We start from the raw sequence: 22,823 nt of genomic DNA on the forward strand, positions 1-22,823 counted from the left end.
ACAGATAACCTCATAAGATTACAATGGAGCTGAAAATTCCCATTACTTAGTGATATCAGAGCCATTGTAATATCATAGTGGAAGGCATTCCTCACTTGTTTGTGGTGATGCTGTTATAAACAAACGTAGTGTGCTGCCAGTCACATACAAGCATAGTACAATTGCAGCAGTAAGCCATACCATCTAGGTTTGCATAAGTACAAGCTATGATCTTCACACAATGACAAAATTGCCTAGTAATGCTTCTGTCAGAACATATCCCTGTGATGAAACGGAGCATGACAGCAATGTAAGAGGCAATAGCAATTGTCTGGGAAAAGTACATTTTTTTTTTACCCTTCTAGGTTTTTCTGCTGGCCTAAGAATTAGATTGACATAAAACAGATTAAGAGGAGACAATAACCAACTCTAATAAATATAATTTCGTGTACATGTATTATGGGGGTCCCATAAGAATATGGGGCCAAGGACACATCTGGCAGGTAGGGCTTATATGCCATCGTGAGCTGAGGAGAAAGGGTGTTTGTGGTTTGGGACTTGGAAGATGAGGAAGGCAATTCACATTGAGATGGAAAAGAAAGTGTTTGGTAAGCAAATATTTTCTGGTCCATGAATATACAGTGGGACACAGAGTAGACTCTACTCTAGACCCTGTGGAGGCTCCCCCATCACACCTAGCCCAGATTCTTGTAGACATTTCTGGTGATTGCTCTGTTCTGGGAACAAGCCCTTTATCTAAATTCTTTTAGGCAGGTAACAAGGAAAACTTCCTGAGTCTTCTGTTTCAAAATAAAAAAATCAGCCTAAATTAATCCTCATGCCAAAGAGACAGGTTTTAGGGTGACAAATTTTGCTCCCCTATTCAACCATATAATCCTCTATATCTGTGAAAAACTATCTTATTTTTACTCAAAATAATAAAACCATGTACTAGCAATGACTGTTTTTATCTGAAAATACTGCGACAGTGTCTGAATATTGCAGTGTTACCAAAATAATTTATTGATGTCTTTGTGGTGAAGGAAAGATTAAACATTGAAAAGAGGCATTGTTTTAATTTTCAAGAGGAAGCATTTAGGCAAGTAGAAGTATGCTTAGAGGCTTCAAGTACAGTGCTCGGAAAATAATTATTACAGTAACAACTTCATTAAAAATAAAAATGAGCTCATTTAATTGAATTACTTGTAATTGCTAATCAATTAGAAACACTTTCAGAAAGGTTATGGCATTCTTGGGTTTCAGGTTAGATAACTCTCAGGGGACAGAAGGTTCATTAACAGTTTTCTATTTAAAGATGAAATAAATTGAGACCTAGGATTATAAAGATTTTTATAATTTCTTAGAACATTTTAATAAAATATTAAGAAAAGGGATACAAAATCTTATCTTTTCTCCCAAAATAAGAATATAAAACAAAGTTCTGCAGTATTCATGGTTTGAATGTAGTTTATATCTAAACAATACATGGCTGTGTAGTACAATTCTTTTTTTTTTAAATATATTTTATTGATTTTTCACAGAGAGGAAGGGAGAGAGACAGAGAGCCAGATGAGAGAGAAACATCAATCAGCTGCCTCCTGCACATCTCCTACTGGGGATGTGCCCGCAACCCAGGTACATGCCCTTGACCGGAATCGAACCCGGGACCCCCCAGTCCGCAGGCCGACGCTCTATCCACTGAGCCAAACTGGTTTTGGCTGTAGTACAATTCTTAATAAAAATATTTATATTATGTACAGTGGGTTTTTAAAAATCAAAATCACGTCTTCCATTAATAATCCAGAATTGGTTGCAGTTTGAGGACTCTGCAGCAAATGCAAACCCTAGATACTATGGTAACACTTCAAGTACTGTTTACCAGTTGAATGACCCAGGTGAATTAATTTAACACTGCACTTCTGTTTCCTGATTTATAGAATGAGGTTAGTAATAGTAACTGCTTCTTGGTTATTTTGAGAATTAAATAATATATGTACAAAGTCCTTAAAACAGTACTTGGGATTTGAGAAATATTTGGTAATTTTAGAGGTAGCTTTTGTTGATACTGTTATAATAATTATACATTCCTATATAATAAAAAGGTAATATGCAAATTAACCCTCACACCCTCACAAGATGGCTGCCTGCAGGGGGTGAGTGAGGGACAACCAAACAAATAAACAGCAGGCTGCCTGGGGCAACCAGGCCAGCAGGGGAGTTAGGGAGGGATGACCAAACAACTGAACAACAGGCTGTGTGGGGCGACCAAGCCGGCAGAGGGTCAGTTGGGGGCGACCAGGCCAGTAAGTGGGGCAATTAGGGGTGACCAGGCTGGCAGAGGGGGACAGTTAGGAGTGACCAGGCTGGCAGGGGGGCAGTTGGGGGCAACCTGGTCAGCAGCAGGGGGCAGTTAGGGGCGACCAGTCTGGCAGGGGGGGCAGTTAGAGGTGATCAGGCCAGCACACAGAAGCAGTGAGGGGTGATCAGGCTGACAGAGGGGGCCGTTAGGGGTGACCAAGCAGGCAGGCAGGTGAGCGATTAAAAGCCAGCAGTCCAGGATTGTGAGAGGGATGTCCGACTGCTGGGTTAAGCCCAGTCCTGAGGGGTCCTGGATTGGAGGGGGTGCAGGTTGGGCTGAGGAGACCCCCCAACCATGGATTAATTTTGTGCACCAGGCCTCTAGTATATAATAATTGATATTTTTATATTTATAGATTATACAAACAATACCTTTACATAAATATAAATACATTATATAATTACTAATAATCACTGTTGTTTTAATTTGCTTTTTGTTCACTCATACATTTTCTTTCTAGGTATCACATATAAAGGGCAATTATCACTCAGACTTCTAAGCACAATCTACAATTTCCCACAAATTTTTACCTTGTACGTCTCCTCTAATGAGGCAGCATCCTTTTGCTACCCTACTATGCTATTTGATTATCTGTACATCTGACATGAGGAAAGCTTTTCAAAACAAGCATATCCTATTATTGTTTTCCTCCTCTACTCCTTTCTTATGCTTTATTTGTGGGGACTATATAGTTAAGAATTTTAAAACGACATCATTAGCATCTCCCTCAACATATACATACACACATATACACACATTTCTCTTTTCTTCCATGTTTTCTTCTCTCTCCTAAGAATTGCTCCCTTTGAATAAATGTGGAAAATGGTAGGTAACTGAAAGGTCAATACTTTGTCTGGAAGAAAAGGATCAGCAAGCAGCCAAAACAAATTTGGTTGCTCAGTTTTCATGTCAAAGAAGACTGATTCACTGACTCACTGGATAGGCTATAAGAAAATTTGTAAGCATTTTCTCCCTTTTCTGCAGCAGCCTCCATGTAATGAGAGATGAGGGGTGGGGAGGGGGACAAGAAGGGAAAGTGAGAGAGAGAGAGAGAAGTAAAAAGAAACACACTATGTAGTGAAGACAAATGTGGTAAATTTTCACAATAAAATTGCTAAGACTTGGATGTGGTGAAACTGGGGAAATGACCTGCAGGTCTGGCTGCCCACCACCCTGAAAGCCAAACTCATGATAAAGGCACTGGCATGAAGGAAGGTGGTATATTCAAGATGCCAGCAACTCAAGACGATGGGGGAGGGGACTTCTGTTCTCAAAAACCAATCTTAACATCTCTGGTCAAGCCAGCGATTCTTATAGGGAATTAGTGGAAACTCAGGAGAGGGAGAATTCCTAGGGAACATATGGACATATCATTTCTCTTGAGAAAGGTAACAGCAGGGGGAAATGAAGGGGCTGTTGTGAAAATCCTTCTCAAGCTCACTGTCCTCATTCTGATGTTATCTTTCTTCAAAGGGACATCTGTGGATTAATGGTGGACACCTGCAGTTTTATAGCTGGCACCAATGCTCCTTTCCCTGGAACAGGCTGCTCTCAGCTGTAACGAGAACTTGGCCAGAGGTGAAAGTAAAGGATTGATTTACACTCTTTAAGAAAAAAATAGGGTTGATAATATACTTTGCAAAAATACAGAATACATAAATTTGATCACTGAATTGGTTAATGTTAAAATGCTAAATCATAGTATTACTCCTGACTGTCAATTCTAGCTCCATTCCTATGGTGCCTTTTTTTTTTTTTTTAAATGCTCACCCAAGGATATCTTTTTATTGATTTTAGAGAGAGGAAGAGAGAGGGAGAGAGCAACATTGATTGGTTGCCTCTGATACTCACCCTGATTGGGGATTTTACCCACAATCTGCCCTAACCAGGAATTGAACCACAATGTTTTGGAGGATGGGAAGACACTCCAAACAACTGAGCCACCCATCCAGGGTTATGGTGCCTTTTAAGGGTTAGATTGTTTCACTTTGTTATGGAATAAGCACTCATGATTAAAAGCAAAACTTTTAGCGTCAAACAAAGGCATCTCTAGAGGCTTAGGCAATGTTTTTCCACATTTGCTAAAACAGCAGGCCATCACTTTGAATACACAATATATCAAAAGGTTGATAAATAATACAGTTTATCTGAGTTTTAGACTACCCTAAAAGACGAAGAAAATGTATTTGTAATTCCTTTACCCATCCCTTCACCTAGAGGGGTACGGTGGTCTGACGTTTGTTGTAACCATGTAGATTGTTGACGAATCTTGGCAACACTGGTTTCTGCCTGGGAAGAGGCATTACCATAAGGTACAACAAAATGAGTTAATAGTCATGCAAACACATTCCTGTTTGGCTAAGATATGATCTAATTCTATATGATTACTTAATACTACTTTAGCTAAGGAATCTAAAGATTTCTGTAAATTGGCAGTTGAACTAGCAGTTTCATTAGCTAAAATTATTCATTCTTTAGAGAGATTCTGTGGAACATGTTTTGGGCTGCTATTCCCCACCAGCATAAAAGTATATATCCAAAGAAATATTAATCTCCATTCAATATGTTTCCTAGGAGTTCTCTCTTAATTTGTTCAAATAATTTGAGAGTGCTGGTCCAATGTTGTGCTTCATTCTGTGGGTGAACAGTCAAAGGTGTAACTAAAGTTCCAGCAAAACATTGGTAAAAGTCTTTTTTGTTCCATAGGCAGTGCTAAGCCCAAGGGTTGTTTTTGTTTGTTTGTTTGTTTTTGTTGTTTTTTGGGTTTTTTGGTGGGTTTTTTTTTGTAGCCACAAACAAATATATATCCCTCAGTAGTGCATCACTACTGCTAGAGAAAATACTAGTATTATACTAGTATAATCTTAGACAGCCAATCTGAATAGTATCCAGTGTTTGTTTTTTGAAAGAAAGCCCATATTTCTAAAGGTGTATTTTCCCTTTCTGGAATCTTAAGGATGGGATATACTTATCTACTTAAGTGGATGAGGTTATCTGAAGGGGAAACCAAACACTTGCATTATTGCATGGGGGCAGAATTCCTTCTTCATTAGGAATTATAGAAGCTACTAGGGGCCCAGTGCATGAATTCATGCACCTTGAAAGGAACTGTGGGCCGCAAGGCTGCAATGGGCACAGGGGTTGATCTCTGCCCATCCTCTGCACCCCCACCCATCCCCTCCCACAGTGGCCACTGGTCCCCTCTCTGCCTGCAGCCCCGCTCCCGCTGCCACCGCTCCCATGCATTGACAGTGCCTGCCTCACTCTCACCCGCTGATGGTGCGGAGCAATTGGGGCCGTGCTGTCAGTGGGTGCAAGCGGAGGCTGCTGCCCTGGTCACCCCTCAGGAGCAGGGGGAGGTGGAGAAGCCCTAAGGAGCTATCAGGGCTGGAAGGTGCCACTCATACCCACTGACAGTGCCAAGCGATCAGGACTGGCACTGGGAGCTGCCAGTGGGAGCTAGGGCAGCTCTGGCGCCAGCTTCAGGTGCAAGTGGGGCTGGCACCAGCAGCAAGTGTGAGCGCCCAGTGGGACTGCGGCACATGGGAGCAAAGAATTTTCAGTAACCACCAAAGAGGCTCACCCAGATGACAGTGACTGGCGCCCCGCCTTGGTCTGACACCCCTGCTCACATGCTCCACCACCCCATTGTGGCTGATGCCCGCCACATTCTGCGCTCTGCCACCTGCTGCCAACACCCACTATGTTCCGTGTGCACCCCCTGGTGGTCAGTGCACATCATAGCAATCAGTTGTTCGGTTGTTCCACCTTTCAGTCTATTTGCATATTAGGGTATCATATCCAGGCTATTCTGTAGTGTTTAAAGATGTGACAAAACAAGAAAGGAGTTGTGAAAGAGAGTGGCTTCTTGCTACTTGTACCCAGTAGCTAATTCGCTGGGCATGGTAAGATTTCACTGCATTAAGAGTACAAGGTGGGATGGAGGGAAAATCCCAGACAGAAAAAACTAATGGGTCACCATGATCTAAGTCAGAACTAGGTTTAGGATGACTGATCCAACAGAGAGATAGATTAGCTGAGGAAGCCATAACTTGGGATAAGAGTACAAATACATTGTCTGTCCAAGTGGATGTCTGTGGAATTAGAGAGCATACAAGGAATAGGAAGAGTAGCACTGTTACTTAGCTTTAGCTGAGCTCTGTTTCTTAAAAAGGATTTTAGCTCCCCTTCAGGAGTGAAAATCCACCTCTCTAGCCTGGAACTTGAGTCCTCCTCTAGAGGGGCTTTTTTCACCTGAGTATAGTGCACCCAGGATTTCATGCCTGCCAGCTTCAGAGATATATGAGGGGTGTCCAGTATGTTCCAGGGACCAGCCCACTCTTCTGCTAGTTGTTGTTCTGAACCTTGGGTCTTCCAAGATTTTTTATGTGTTTTTATTGATTTTAGAGAGAGGGAAAGGAAGAGGAAGAGAAAGAAACACTGATGTGAGAGTGATACATCAATTGGCTGCTTCCTACATGCCCCCTACCAGGAATCAAGCCCACAACCCAGGCATGTGTCCTGACTGGGAATCCAACTGGCAACCTTGGTGCATGGGACAATGGATGCTCAAACCACTGAGACACGCCAGCCAGTGCAGGTCATCCAAGTTTTCAGTGGAACTCTGTCACCCGGCTGGAATGGGTGTAGTGGTTGCTCTGTGGGGAAAGAAGACCTGGAAAGAGCAAACTTATGTAAGGTTAACAAAACTTGCCCTAGGTATTGTACATAGTGTTTATTTTTTATTTCCTGTTTCAACTCAATGGGTGGAGTCCCTACAACAGAGGTTTGGAAGGGTCTCCCAAGTACAATTTTAAAAGGGCTCAATTTGAGCCCACTTCTAGGAGCTACCCTAATTCAGAGTAGGGCAATAGGAATCATCTGGTCCCATTTCAAATGTCTCTCCTGACACAGTTCTAGAAAAGTTTCTTCAAGGTATGGTTCATTTTTTCTAGTAGACTGATGTGCCTCATCAGCACGGCCAAGGATGAACACGAGGAGGGGTGGTAAATGATTGAAGAAAAGACAGACAAGAGAATATAGCTGGGGCTCGGTGGATCTCCCATGCCTGGATGAGGACACAAAATACCCAGCCTGCAAACCGATGCTTTGTTTTATAGCCTGATCAAAACAAGGGTAGATGAACATGTATACAAATGTTCCTGTTTTGGCAACACTTGCTGCCCCTCCCACAGCCCATTAGCTACTTTGGAAGGAATTAGGGAGGGCTACAAGGTCAGGCTTAATTATGCTAGGAGAGCTCTGCCCTCCAGGCAGGGACTGGTTTGTGGCCCTGCCACAGGTCAGCCTGAGGCTTGACCCGAGAGCCGCTCCCTACAGACTGAGGTCTCCAAAATGCTTGCATTTTCCATCAGATCCACAGCTCTTGACTCACTTTCTCAGTAATATCAGATATAAATGATGGTCCACTGTTACTCTGAATAATGTTGGGGAATCCAAATCTAGGAATTATTTCTTTAAGTAGAATTTTTACCACCTCCGTTTCCTGTTCAGTTCTAGTTGGGTATGCCTCAACCCATTCTGAAAAGGTATCTACAAAAACCAACAGGTACTTGAAACTCCCAGTGGTTTTAGGCATTGGGGTGAAGTCAATTTGCCAGTCTTCGAAGAGAAATATTCCTTTGTGCTGTGCCCCCTTTTTGGCTGGCTTTCATTCCATCTTGATATTATTTATATCACATAATTGGCAGCCCTGTGTTATTTTTTGAGTAGTCTTCTGCAAATGTGGTCTGTGCCACACCGGCACGACCAAGGATGATCCCGAGTGGGGGAGGTGAAAGGATTAAGGAAAGACAGACAAGAGATAATAGCTGGGTCTCGGTGGGACGCTGCCTCCCTGATGAGGAGACAACAACAGCGCCCACAAGCCGTGTCTTTATTTTATAGCAGATGCCATGAGGCATGGACCATAGGTTCAAGCTTACAGCCACAGCCGTTGGCTATTGTGCTGGGAGGGCCCTGCCTTCCAGCTGGGACTTGCACGTGGCAATGAGAGGACCCTGTCCTTTCATTAGTCCGAGGCTTGAACCTGGCCAAAACACTGTACCCGCGCCCCACAGTGGTCCCTTTAAGTAAGGCCAAATTAAGTTAGCTAGTATATCCTGCCCATAGTGTGTTCCTTCATGCAGATGTGTCAGGACTGGGTATACCAGAACCTTGGGGAGGAGAATCATGCATTCCATGGCCATTGATTTTCCACAAGGAGCTAGAGCCAGTATTAGAAAACCCTCATTCATGGGCTCACTCTTTGCCCCGCTCTGTGTAGTGAGGTTTGAATTCTGACAAGTCTAAGAGGGCTATTAGAACCCCTATCAATAAAGTTTCCCAGGCTGCTTGATTTGCTGTCTTATTGGCTTCTTGTTTCCCTCTGGTTATTTGGGAATTGTCCTTCTGATGCCCGGGTGAGGGCAATCAGCTCAGCTTTTAGCACTGAGGTGCCTGTGAGTAGGGCAGATGCCTCTATTACCTTGTCAGTGGTCACCACTGAATACCCGGCTTTTCTTTGTCCAGTTTCCATAAAGCTGCTTCCATCAGTGTATAACTGCCAGTCGATAACTATCGGTGGCTGATCTGACAGGTTTGTCATTTGGAGTTAACCTGGTCAATAATTTCTAAACAATTATGTTGGGGGTCTGAGCCTGCCTCTGTGATTGGAAGAACAGTGGCTGGGTTTAACATAGCACTTGTCTGCAAAATAAAATTTAGGTTGTATAACAGGATGGCCTGATGTTTGCCCATTTGTCCAACTGTTAACCAGTAACGCCCTTTCTGCTCTAGCAGGGTGAGCACCTGGTAGGGCACAAACACTGTGATGGACCATCCCAGGGTAAACTGTTCTGCTCCCTGGAGGACAATTCAGGTTGCTACCACTGCTCTAAGGCAGGGAAGCCATCCTTTGGTAGTAGGATCTTAGGGAAATACGCTATGAGCTATGGGGAATCTCTCAATATCTGGATAAGCATTCCAAGCCCAATTCCCTGCCTCTCATGTACATACAACTTGAAAGGCTTCTAAGGATTGGGCAATCATAACGCAGGGGCTGAGGTTCGTGTTTCCTTTAGAGTTTCAGAAGCCCTCAGGCATCCTGCATCCCATTTCAAGGGCTCTGTGTCGAGTTCTTTCAAAGAATCATAGAGTGGCTTAACTATTAGCCCAAAGTCAGGGATCCCAATGTGGAAGAATCCTGCCATTCTGAGAAACCGCCAGACTTGTCTCTGGTGCTTATGGGTGTTAACAGCAGCCATGGCTTGCTTTTGGTCTGCCATAGACTTCCCTCCCCTGGTTTCAAGTTTTCAAATAAGATAGCTCCTGTTTGCAATTTTGAGCCCGGTGATGAGACATATTATATCCACAGGATGCAAGATGCTTAAGAACTTTGATGGTATTTTCCAAACAGGTCTTATAAGAACTACCAGTTATGAATAGGTCATCAGCATACTGTAAATGTTTCCAGAATCCAACTGTAGATCTCTCAAGTCCTTGGCAAGCAGTTCTCCGAAAACCATGAGGAAATTCTTAAATCTTTGTGGCAATACAACCCAACAATATTGGGTAGTAGTCTTATTTGTTGGATCCTGTCATTCAAAAGCAAATAACAATTGAACCTGCTCGTCATTTGGAATACAAAATAAGTATCCTTTAAATGTAAAGCAGGGAACCAGGTGCTGCCCCCTTGCATGGCTGTCGGCACTGTGTAAGGGTCAGGCACAGTTGAATGGATGTCCTGAGTAATCTCATTAATAGCGATAGGTCGTGAACAAAACAGTATTCATCCAGATTTGGTTTTCTAATGAGCAGACTTGGTGTGTTATGTGATAATCTGCAAGGCCCAATTAGTCCAGGTTTTAGAAATGTGTGCAGGATGGGTTGTATCCTTTCTAAAGTTTCTTTTTTTAGCAGATATTTTTTCCACCTAAGCACAATTGCCTTTTCCTTCAGCTGATTGGATACTGGAAAAAGACTGCCCACCCCTGCGTCCCATTGGCCCATGCAGCTTTACTTATTTGCTTGTAGATCTTTAGTGGGAACATTTCCTCCATAGATCCTCTGGTTTCAACAAGGAACATCTGGGACTTCAGTGCATGTTTCAGGGGCACTTGTACTTGGAGTTGCTGCTTTCCTGGGGAAATAGTCACTTGAGCATGTACCTTGCAAAGCAAGTCTCAGCCCAGTAGTGGAACTGGGCAGTCTGACATATAAAGGAAGCTCTGTGTCAGTTTAAGGCCTCCCAGTTGGCACTGTAATGGCTTGAGGAAAGCTTGCTGTTGTGGTTTTCCTGAGCCCCCAATCACTGCAACTGAAGCAGAGCTTTGCTGCATTAGTTGGGTATTCAAAACCAAATAGTTTGCTTTATTATTGACAAGAAAGTGTACGGTTTATTCCCCACTGTCAGTTGTAACCAGGGCCCCTCTGGGGAAATAACAATGGGTCAAGGGAGACCATGGCCCGGTCATTCTTCATCCAAATCCCCATCCCATTCAACCGTTACATTCCAAGGTAGCTTCCTTTTTGTTTCTTTAGAATATTTCTGTCGCCATTTCTAGGGCATCCTCCTTTCCAGTGCAGTTTCTCCTCACAATAAGCACACTGATTTGTGCCTAGAGACTTTGTTGCTTTGCTTCTTGCCATCTCCTTCTTTTCCCTCCAGGTCCTTGCTTTCTACTCTGATTGTCCTGTGCTATCTTGTCTCTAGGACAGTGGTTCTCAACCTTGGCTGCACATTAGAATCACCTGGGAATCTTTTTAAAATCATGATTTCTGGGCCTCATCTTCCGGAAATTCTGTTTCTTTGTTACTAATGTTGTGGCCCCACCCCATAACAAAGAAACAATTTCCGGAGGATGAGGCCCAGAAGTCAGGATTTTAAAAAGATTCCCAGGTGATTCTAATGTGCAGCCAAGGTTGAGAACCACTGCTCTAGGAAGACCATAGCCTGCCTCTGCGTCTTCGGTAAGCAATATCAGCCAGCTATGATAGATTCATTCCCATTGCCCCATCCAGCCTTTGAAGTTTTCTCTTAGTATCTGAGGCACTCTGGCTAGTGAAGATCACACTGACCATTCACACATTTTCAGTGGTCTGGGAGTTTATATCTGTGTATTTAGTAGACTAGGTAAATTCTCTCTAAAAAGGCAGAGGGATCTACATCAAACTTTTGTTGTGCTGCCTGAACCATAATGAGGTTATTTTGCTCAGGCACTGCTTTCCTTAATCCTCTTAATATGCATCTCTTGTCATGATCCAGGTGTACTAGGCCTCCATTGTTTGCATCCCAATCAGGCTCCAAGAGAGACACTGCCCCCTTTGGGTTTGAAGTCCATTTGGGATTCTCTTAATGAAGCTGATGGGCTTCCTCTATGCCTACGGCCTTATCTATTACTAGTCTTTCGGCTCCTGTTAGTAGGATGTTCAAGAGCACTGGTACCTCAGGCTAGTTAGGTGCTGAGTAGTGAAAATATATGTCATTAAATCAATCATTTTCTGAGGGTTCTCTCATTAAGAGGCATTAAAATTCCTCCAGTTAAGTAAGTCTGAAGTTGAAAATGGGGTATGGACCCAATAATACCCCATAGGCTGGCCCTGTTGATGAATGCCTCCAATTGGGAATCGTCTCAGTGGATATTGTCCTGCTTCGGTCTGGGGATCCCCTGATCCAAATTAGGTGCCCTATTGGGTCCTAGAGGAGGAGACCATCCCCTCACCATATAAAGGAGGGGCTGTGGTGGCCCAGTTCCCTGGTTTCCAAGATCTACTGGGGAGATGGGAGTGGCAATGGTAGATAATTTCCACCTCCCTACTTCAGTGCCTCATGGTTCAGGGAAGCCAAAAGAGTCATTTCCTCATCTTAGTTTTCCTCCTGTGTCTCACTGTCTGTAAGTAAAGGTTTCAGACCACTTTCCTTGTGAACCATTAATTTATTGTTTTTCTTGGCTTAATTTTTATTATGCAGAGACATAAAAGCCTATATATAAGGTATCTCATACCATTTCCCAGACCTTTGACAGAATAATTCTAACTTCAAGATAGTATAGTAATTCAGAGAACCATTCAGGGGCCATCATTCTTCTGACACCAAAGCATACATTGATCAGGCTGTATTACAATAGAAAATCTTTTTCTTTTTTGTCATTGGCTGGTTTCCATAGGTGGACCAACCAACTAAAATGCGGCTGAGGGGCCTGCCTTTTGGGATGGACTGCACTGTTTCCATGGTTGCTAGCCAAGGCCAGAACCAGTAAAATGGGAAGGGTGCCATTTTTGCAGAGTAATGTTGTACTGGTGCTGGAAATACAGAAAACCAACAACGAAAAACTAACAAGATAAAAAACTCTACAAGCTATATGCAATCAGAAAAGCATTCAGAACTCAGAAATCCACAGACAAGCAGACCAGAATAAGTACTTTTAACAGATTCCAATATAAGGGGGAGGGGGACCTGGATTTTTGCATCACAAAGCCTTGATCTGCTGAGCGCTGCCAATTGATTCCTATGGAATCCCAGATAGCGAATAAACCCAGATAGCAGGGGCAGAGGGCTTCTAGTCATGCATACCAGGGCCTTACCCAGTGTTAGGATCATCAGCCCAACAGTAACCCTTTTCCTTCCCCTAGTCGGGCTTAGCAGGGGAACCCTCTCCAAAGGCCAAAGATTACAGGGGTAGAAGTGCCACTTGCTCCTAGTTGGCTCACCAAATTTGAAACAAGGGAAATGACCTTCAGGTTTGTCTGTCCACCACCAGGAAAGCCAAACTTGGATGAGACAGGTGCTGGCAAGAGGAAAAGTAGTTTATTCAAGTTGCCAGCACCTCAAGAAGATTTGAGGACTCCAGTCCTCAAAAGCCCATTTTTAACATCTCAGGCTGAGCCAGCAATTCTTATAGGAAATTGGTGGAAAAATTCCTAGTGGGAGTGAAAATGTGCTGTTTCTTTTGAGAAAGGTAAAGGGAGGGGGAAATGAAGGGAAGTTGTGCAGCTCCTTCTCAAACTCACTCCCTTCATTCTAATCTTATCTTTCTTGAAAAGAACATCTATGGATTTATGGTGGACACCTGCAGTTTTACGGCTGGCACCAGTGATCCTTTACCCCAGAATAAGCTGCTCTCAGCTGTAATGAGAACTTGGCCAGAGGTGTGAGCACAAGATTGATTTATACTCTTTTAGAAAACACAGGGTTACTACAAGATTCTGACATTCTACTTATTCTAATTTTTAGAATTTAGGGTTTTCATTATTTTATATGTATTTATAGTTATTTTAGTAGAGTGGTGGAAGATGTTATATTGGAGGTTATTTGTTCTCAAATATTGTATTAATTCACAAGATTAATAAGTCTAGATTTCTGGAGTATAAGAAAATGTTAAAACTTGAAACAGATGTGTGTGTGAGAGAGAGATTTTACATTGTAAATTCTGTGTGTTCATATTTAAGAGAGAAATAGAAAAGAAAAAAAACAAAAATAAAATATTTAACAAAAATTTTGGTTTCTTGGCTAATCTTTGTCAGCAAACATCACCCGGCTGATGCATATATTTATTTTCTCTAATTTTTAAAATATACCTCAGATCAAGGCTTATGACAGTTGAATCAATTTTTTTTCTATAAACAAAAAAAATTTGACTTATTACAAGCAGTCTACATGATTTTATGGACTCAAAAAATACCTAAGGCAAAACAGCCTTTTACGGAAACATTATATTGTTAATCAATTAACATTATACAATCATGCTTTCAGTAACTTGTTAACAAAAACATTGTTTAAGTATCAGCTGTATACTCTTAGAAATAGTCCAGCTTGGAAAGGATCTGGTACATCTGATACCAGAGACTAATAATTAGACAAAAAGATGCCAACATATTTTGAAAAATACCTGATAACACACAGACTTAAAATTACTGCCAATCATCTTAAAGTTGTCGTAGAAGAAAAGACATTTGAAGAGAACTTGTTAAAATAGATATATGCAATCCCTGGTTTTTCTGAACCCTAAGAAACTCGTGTGTGTGTATGTGTGTGAGATAAATGCTCTGTCATATTGTTGTGATCTCTTGATAAATCTAATTTGTATGCCTTAAATAAGAAACATTTATTATAAATAAAAGTCAAATTTAATTCAAAAGGGGTTAGATGAATGCATGATAAGGGCAACATCTGGTATGTTTCATATCAGAAGGACAATAATTTTTCTTTTTCTTTGTTAACTTATCAATATTTTTAACATCTACATTCTCAACAACCACACTCATATAGAAGAAAGTATTCAATAGATACTTCATAAAAGAAATAACATGCTTATTTGTGTTCACATATATTATGCCTTTTTTATAAAAAGATTTGTTAGGTTGTGGTGATTGATAAAATACAGCATTATAAAATACATTTATATCTTTTATAAATCATAGCTATGTAAGGCAGAATCAGGAGAGCAGCTGCACACAATGTCATGAAATTATCTACAATTTCTAAAGTTGGGTCTTTGTTTAAAAAATACTTTATTATTTTTATATGTTAAATTCTCTTAGCAAAGCATTAATGGAGAAATGTTTACCCAAATCTACCACCCACCTGTACCCATCCTTAATTTTCTTTTAAATATACTTTATTGTTTAGAATAGCTGAGATTATCGCTTCTCGGCCTTTTGGCTAAGATCATGTGTAGAATAGCTGAGATTTACAGAAAAATTGAAACGATGCAATAAGGATTTTTCACACAACCTACATTCAGGTTCCCTTGTTATTAGTATGATATATTTATTATATTTTATGAATGAGTTTTGATACATTACTATGAACTAAAGTCTATATTTCACTCAGGCATCCTCAGCTGTTTCCTAATATCCCTTTTCTTTTCCAGGATCCCATATAGGATCTCATATTATAATAAGTTGCCGTGTCTCCTTAGGCTTTTTTTTAGCTGTGACCATTTCTCAGATTTCTTTGCTTTTGATGATCTTGACAATTTTAAATTATTACCAGTCAGATACTTTTTAGAACATCCCTTTACTAGTATCTGTTTAATGTTTTTCTCATAATTAGAATATGGTAATGTTTGGGGGGAGAAAGGTCACAGAGGTAAAGTGTCATTGTCATTATATTACATTAAGTGTACTTATTATCAATATGAATTATCACTGTTAACATTGACCTTGATCACCTTGCCGAGGTAGTGTTTCTCCGCTGTTGTGTTGCTTTTGTTCCCCCGTTTCACATGACAATCTTTGGAAGAAGGTCACTCTGGGTGGCAAATATCTGAGTGGAGAGTTATGCTGAAACTACTTGGGTATGTAGTACAGACATGAATGACTTAGAATTCATCTGCAAGGAAGACCTCTTCTTCCCATTTTTAAAATTCAATCATTTATTTATAACAATATGCACTCATGGATATTTATTTTCCGCTTTAATTGATATGATCATATGGTCTGTCCCTATAGTTCATAATTTAATTTTCAAATGTTGAACCAGCATTGTGCATCTTCAATAAATCCTTCTGATTTGTTCTATATAACTTTATATATTTATGAATTTATTTTGCTAACATTTCATCACTAACTTATTAAAAACATCATCCCTGTTGATATATTGATCAAAGGATAGAAAAGGATCAAAGGATATAAAAATTGCTATTAAAATAGTTCAAAATCCCCATGCTATACTTAAAGAAATTCATTAATCATTAATCATTAATCTAAAATCAGAAAATAAACTAAAGTAAAAATAGAGATTTTAATTAGAACATGTTCTAAATTAAAAATCTCCACTGAAAAACATGTTGATCTCAAAAAGATCATTCTAAGGATAAGAAAAGCAATGATGGAATACATAAGGACTGTAATCCATAGGTAATTTTTAACTTTTAATTTTAAAAATCATCACTTGACTAAATTACTAGGACTCTTAAATGTCATTGAAATTATCTTCTCCTTCATTTAATATTTTTGTTGGTAATATTACTATAGTATGATAACATCTTATTACATTTTCAATCTGTTAGATAAATATTTATATTAATCTTATTTTACATAGACTTAGACAATGAGTTTTTCTCTTCCCTAGTTCTTTACCTAGGCCATTTATTAATTGATCAGATCGGTAGGACATCCCTCTCACAATCCAAGACTGCTTTCTCCTAACTGCTTGCCTGCCTGCCTGCCAGGCTGATCACCTCCAACTTCCCTCCCTTGCCGGCCTGATCACCCCCAACTGCCCTCCCCTGCCAGCCTGATCACCCCCAGCTGCCCTCCCCTGCCGGCCTGATCACCCCCTAACTGCTTGCTCCCCCACGCTGGCCTGATCATGCCCCTAACTGCTCTCCCCTGCTAGCCTGATCTCCCTTAACTAATTTCCCCTGCTGGCCTGATTGCCCCTAATTGCCTCTGCCTCGGTCCCCGCCACCATGGCTTTGTCTGAAAGGACATCCGGAAGGACGTCCGGAAGATGTCCAGTCTAATTAGCATATTACCCTTTTATTAATATAGATAGTTGGAAAAGATTTAAGTTGAGTACACTATTCTTAGGTTGCACTTTCCATCATTCAGTTTTTCAGTCATCACTGCAGTGTTTTCAAGCATGTCATGGTGTTAGAGAAAAGTTTGGGGCTATGTTGAATGATTCCTCTTTTTACAAGCTTTACTCTCATTTGTTTACTAGAATAATTATTTCCTCAAACTTGAATTTCTATCGTGTTTCTTTATTATAATAAAGAATCATAGTCTATATGATTTTATTTACACCTTGTCAATTCTGTTTATTGCTATTTTGAAGTAATTTTCTTATTTTCTCATGTTATTTTTGCCCATGATTTTATTATTTAAGTTTGCAAGCTAAATTTTCATTCCATTTTCCCCTTTATATTCTGTCTTATAGATATTGCTTTATTAAATTTAAAAAATCTTCTGCTATTTTTATTATTTAAATCATTTGTGAGAAATTTTCTCTTTTTTTGCAGCTTAAATTACTCTGCACTGTGGCTAATATGATCCTGGCTTTTAATTTACATGCATTCATTTGCATCGTTGCTATTTTATTTCTTTTCATTTTTCTCCTTCTTAGACAACTTTGTCCAGATCATTTCTTTGCTATTTGACATATCTTGATCATGTTCTCAATATATCTATATTGCTTGCTTTCCATGCTTTGTTACTATTTAATACCAAGTTAGTTTTTGTTGTTTTATGCATATTTCTGTAGCCTGGAAGCATGACAGGTAAAGAAAAAAAGTTTGAGTGAAGCAGTATGCAATCCTTGCTAGAACAATCCAAACTCTGCTTTGGTTTCTATAATGATGTTAAATGTTGCACGCTGTGTTCTCAATGCCTGCCATAGAACTTGGCACATTATAGATGCTCAATAAGTGATTATTGAGTGAAATAACACATAGATATCTTAGATGACAATGCCTGTCACATAATTGGATGTTATTGTTCTTCTGCTACCGACTGTTTCCCCTATTAATGACATAACTTTAAATTCACACTTCAATGAGCAGACTCACGCAATGCTGTGCAAAACTAAAACTGGCACACGGTTGCATTCACTAATATTTTAGTAGCCCAAGCTAGGCACCTGGCAGAGCCTGATAGTGGGGAAGAAATATATCTGCTATCCTTGAGGAGGTACTAGCACTACCTGTGGAAAAGAGGGATATACTTCTCTTTGAATGAAGGGCAGAAATATTTAGAAACAAAAACACATTGTGCCTTAGATGTTTCCCTCTCTCATGTAGGCAGCCCTGGTAGAACTTACCAGTCTTAACATGTATAAGGGCACAGCCTCAGATCTTTACCGTATTCTTCATATTTGAGGCTGTTATTAAGAATTGTCTGACCTCTGTTTGCCTATCTTATGCCCCCTGGATTTATAGGCTTCAATAATCATGACTGTCAATACCCTTGGCAGTTTTTCCAGTTTCTGGAATTATACATTATTTTGCTTAGCAGACATTTTTTAAAAATATTTTATTTTTAGTGTTCTTTTATGTTAATATTTTTCAATGATACTGTGATGTAGTTCAGTTTTGCCATTTTACATCTGGTTCAGGCTCAAATTTTCACCAAGATCTTTAAAGCAATAATGTGTACTCAGGTAATCTTTCATGAGTGTTGAACTTGCATATAGAATTGGGTTCAGTGTTAGAGAATCCCTGTTCACGGGCCCACTTCTCCTATCATTCTGTGTAATGGAGTTTAAAATCTGAAAAGTCCAGGTGTGGAATTAAAGCCCCAAGAAGTGGCAGCCCTTGGGTGGCTTGTCTTGCTGCGTTATCAGCAGTTTGGTTTCCCTGGCTTGTTTGGGAGCCAACTTTCTGGTGTCCTGGGCAGTGCGTTATGGAAATCTGTTTGGTAGATTCACTGCCTCTGGCATTTTAAAATCTCTTTTACATGTTTGGTGCACTTATTCCCCAGGTGAAGAGCCCTCTTTCTTTCCACATGTCCTATAAGCATGGACTGCAAAGAAGGGATATTTAGGATCAGTGTAGATGTTAGTATTTTTTTTCCCTGGGATAATTCTAAGGATCTGGTGAGGGCTATCCATTCAGCCTTTTGTGCCGAGGTTTCTAGGCGAGGGCTTGGGAGTCTGTTACCTTTTCTATGGTGACCACTGGGTACACGGTTCGTCGTTGACAATTCTCCATGAAGTTGCTCTCATATAATTTCCAGTTAGGGTCTGCCAGCTGCTTATCGAATAGATCTGGTCTGCTGGAATAAACTTTGTCAGTGATTTCCAAGCAATCATGTTGGAGGTCTGAGCTTCCTTTTAAGTCTGGGAGTGAGGTGGCCAGGTTTAAGGTAGTGATGGTTTGGAAGGTAACATAGGTTGCCTAATACAATTGCCTGATATTTTCCTATGTTCCCTTCTGTCAGCCAATACCCTCCTTTCTGTTCCAATAAGGTTAGGACCTGGTGTGGTACAAATGCCATAGTAGGTTGCCCCAGAGTGAATTTCTCTGCTTCCTCTAAGATGTCACAACTAGCTGCTATTGCTCGGAGGCATGTGGCCATCTGTAGTAGTGTGATCTAGTTTCTTTGAGAGCTAGGCTATGGGTTGAAAGGTATTTCCTAGGATCTGGGTTAGTACCCTACATCCAATTTCTTGTCTTTTGTGAATTTATAATTTGAAAAGTTTCTGTAAATTGGATAGTCCCAGTGTGGGACCCCAAACTAGCTTTTCCTTCAAGGTGTAAAATGTTGCCTGATCATCTCTTGTTCATTCAAGAGGTTCAGAGTCTAGTCCTTTCAAAGAGTTATACAATGGTTTTGCTATAAGTGCAAAATATGGAATCCAAACTTGGAAAAACTCTGTACAGTAATCCCTAAGAATCCACGAAGCTGCCTTTGGTTCTCTGGGATTTTTATTGTAGCAATGGCTTGTTTTCTATCAACCATCAGGCTCCTAGTGCCTGTTTCAGTTGGAATCTCAGGTGTGCCACCTCCTGTTTGAAAATCTGGGCCTTGTGAGGCAATAGTTTATATCCTCTTTTGCCAAATGATTCAGGAATGGATGGTGTTGAGCAAACAGTCTTTATAAGTATTGCTAGCTATTAGTAAGTCATCTACATATTGCAGAAGAATTTCCAATTTCAATTGAGCTATATCCACATCCCTGAAATCTTTTGCTAATCTTTCCCCAAATATGGTTGAGGAATTCTTAAGTCCTGTGGCAACACAGTCTAACAGTATTGGAGCATGGCTTTAATTTCTGGGTCCTGCCATTCAAAGGCAAATAACAGTTGAGCCTGCTCATCTATCGGAATGCAGAAAAAAGCATCCTTCAAACCTAGGACTGAAAACCATCTGATATCCCTGGGCATGTGGTCAACAACCTATAAGGTTTGGTCACCATAGGATGAAAGCCCTGGACAATAGCTTTTATAGCCCAAAGGATCTGTACAAATCTTATGCATCGGAGTGAGGTGTTTTGCTTTTATTTTGTGTTAATCTTCACCCAAGGATATTTTTCCATTGGTTTTTTAGGGAGAGTGAAAGAGAGAGGGAAAGACAGAGAGAAACGTCTTTGTAAGAGAAACACATCAATTGCCTCCTGCACAAGCTCCGACCAGGGCCCAGGCTGGGGAAAAGCCTGCAACCAAAGTACGTGCCCTTGACTAGAATCGAACCCAGGCCCCTTTGGTCCACAGGCCGACACTCTATCCACTGAGCCAAACCAGCTGTGTTAAAGGCTATGTCCACCATCTGGAAGGGACTCATTCCCAGTGTCTTGTCTAAACATTTGAACTTTGTTCTGATATCCGGGCACTTTGCCCAATAAAAGTCATGTTTACCCTCGGGACATTTTCCAGTGCCTGTGGGTCAGCATCGGTGTGTTTCTGTTAGGCCTGGTAGGTCCTTTCTAAAAATTCAGAAGGATCTTCATTTGGTTTCCGTTGAACGGCCTGTGTCATATTCAGGCTCTTTTGTGTAGGCACCCCTTTCTTAAGCCTTCCAATATGCACCTTTTGTAATGTCCTAGGAAGGCTACATTCCCACTATTTGGGCCCCAGTTGGGCTCTGTCAAGGGAATTTCCCTGGATGGATTGGGCTTACATTGGGATTCTTTTGATGGAAGCATTGAGCCTCTCCATTAGCTTTACTTACAACTAGTCACCTCTAATCTGCCATTAGCAGGAGTTAAGGAGAGCCTGCACATCAGCCCAGTTTAGATGGTAAGTGGCAGTAATGGAGAAGATAAGATATGATGTTTTCCGAGAATTCTTCTGACATGAGAGGTTGGAATTCTTCTAATTCAGTAAATCTGAAGTGGAAAATGGAGCATGGGCTGAATAGTAGCCAGGGTGCTGTCCTAGGTTTATTCCACCAATAGGGAATTGCCACAAAGGGAATTGTCCTGTTCTGGATACAAATTGGGTGCCCTGGCCAAATTGGGTGCCCTGCTGGGTCTTCGACGGAGAGACTATCTGTTCATTATACAGGGGTGGAGCTGTCACCCTCTGGGCCCTATTTCAGGGGTATCTAGCGATGGGAGGGTTGCAGGGGAAATCCTCCTGCTGCTTGTCCTGGGTCCCCAGGTTCAGGGAATTACAGAGACTCATATCCTCATTTTCCTTTTCTTCCTGTGTCTTACTATCAGGGAGGGGGTTTTGAAGCCAATTCCCTTCTCTGCATCATTAGGTAGTTCCCTTTCTTTGCCGAATTCTTATTGTGTAAATACATAAATGCCTGGACATAAGGGATTTTGTCCCATTTCCCTGACCTTTGGCAAAACAATTCCAGCTGTATGATAGTATAGTAATTTTGGGAACTACTTAGGGCCATTTTCCCCCATGGTCTGAAGTACACATAGGCCAAGCAGTGTTACAACAGAAAACCAAATCCTTTTTAGTGTTTGGATCATAGTTATACATGGACCAATCTGCTAAAATTTGGCCCAGTCAGCTCCCTTCAGGCGTCAAAACAGAACAACCCCTGATGGCACGAAAGTACAAACCCAAGGCCTTAACTATAGCAAGACTTCAGACAAAGAGGAAACATATAAATAAAACTCAGATCCATAATTACATTATTCCAAGTAAGTGCTCACAAATAAGTCTTATTGTCTTATCTCCTGCCAACCCATGCTGCAAGCAGTCCTAACGGGACCCAAATGGAATGAGGTCCAAGCAGGAGGGGTAGAGGACCCCAGAGTGCACACAGGTTCGACGCATCCAGTCTTGGAGTCATTCCGCTCCCCAGAAACCCATTTCCTTTCACCAGCTAAGCATTTCAGGAGGCTTCCACCTTGAAAAGAAATGAAGGGAAATTCTCTGAGAATCGCTCTCAGCAGCTGCTGGGAAATCCCACAGTCCCACTCCAGGGTTGGCCTGCCACAAGCAGCTTGGAACCAAGCCTGGGCCCTTCAGGACTTACTGAGACCCATGCTGTCCCACCAGAATCACCAAAACTATAACCAAAAAATGCAGGTTCAGCTGCCTGCCACAAGGAAATCCAAACTTGTGAGGCAGGTGCTGGTGCAAAAAGAAAGAGGTTTTATTCAGAAACCACGTGAACAATCTCCCTCCATCTCCAAGATCATCTCTTCTTCCTGCTCAAACCCACAGTTTTTATAGTGATAGAGAAGGGAAGGCTTTTTGTCTATCCAATTATCTTGCTGGCTTTTGAGGAACTTAGGGCCCTATTGATTAATCTGTGGAAGAAGAAAAAAGGGGGGGGGGGCACATTCTCACCTGACTAACTCAGGGAAGGCCTTCATGGCAGTATTGCAAACTCAAAGACCTAAAGTAACCACAAAGGATGGTCTGAAATTAAAACTTTATCTAAAAGCAGTTTAAAATGGGTAGTCACATCCCAGACCAGTATCTTCCCTGATAAAAGTCAATCTTTACCTTAACTGAACCTATTGTCTTTTTGCATCTAGGATAATATTATTGTGAAATGTCAGGGTAACTTGTAACTTCCCTTTTTCCAGACCCCTGGGGACACAGCCAAATGCATCTGGGCACCAGGACAGAGA

The 22,823-nt window shown here is 41.1% G+C and overlaps 1 long non-coding RNA gene across 3 annotated transcripts in view; it reads left to right on the top strand.

The window, feature by feature from the left end:
* Positions 1–22,823, top strand: part of LOC139016789 (uncharacterized) — a 72,263-nt gene that overhangs the window by 32,635 nt on the left and 16,805 nt on the right. The window contains exons 5-6 of one of the 3 annotated variants that reach the window (XR_011472726.1): positions 3,812–3,916; positions 6,746–6,971. This is a non-coding gene — a long non-coding RNA (uncharacterized lncRNA). Of the gene's footprint in view, positions 1–3,811; positions 4,862–6,745; positions 6,972–22,823 lie in introns of those variants that run through there. The other 2 variants (XR_011472727.1, XR_011472725.1) reach the window with 2 other exon arrangements.

Source organism: Myotis yumanensis, unplaced genomic scaffold, assembly GCF_028538775.1.
Source record: "Myotis yumanensis isolate MYYU_CA2020_CCGP unplaced genomic scaffold, mMyoYum1.0.hap1 SCAF_9, whole genome shotgun sequence".
NCBI lineage: Eukaryota > Metazoa > Chordata > Mammalia > Chiroptera > Vespertilionidae > Myotis > Myotis yumanensis.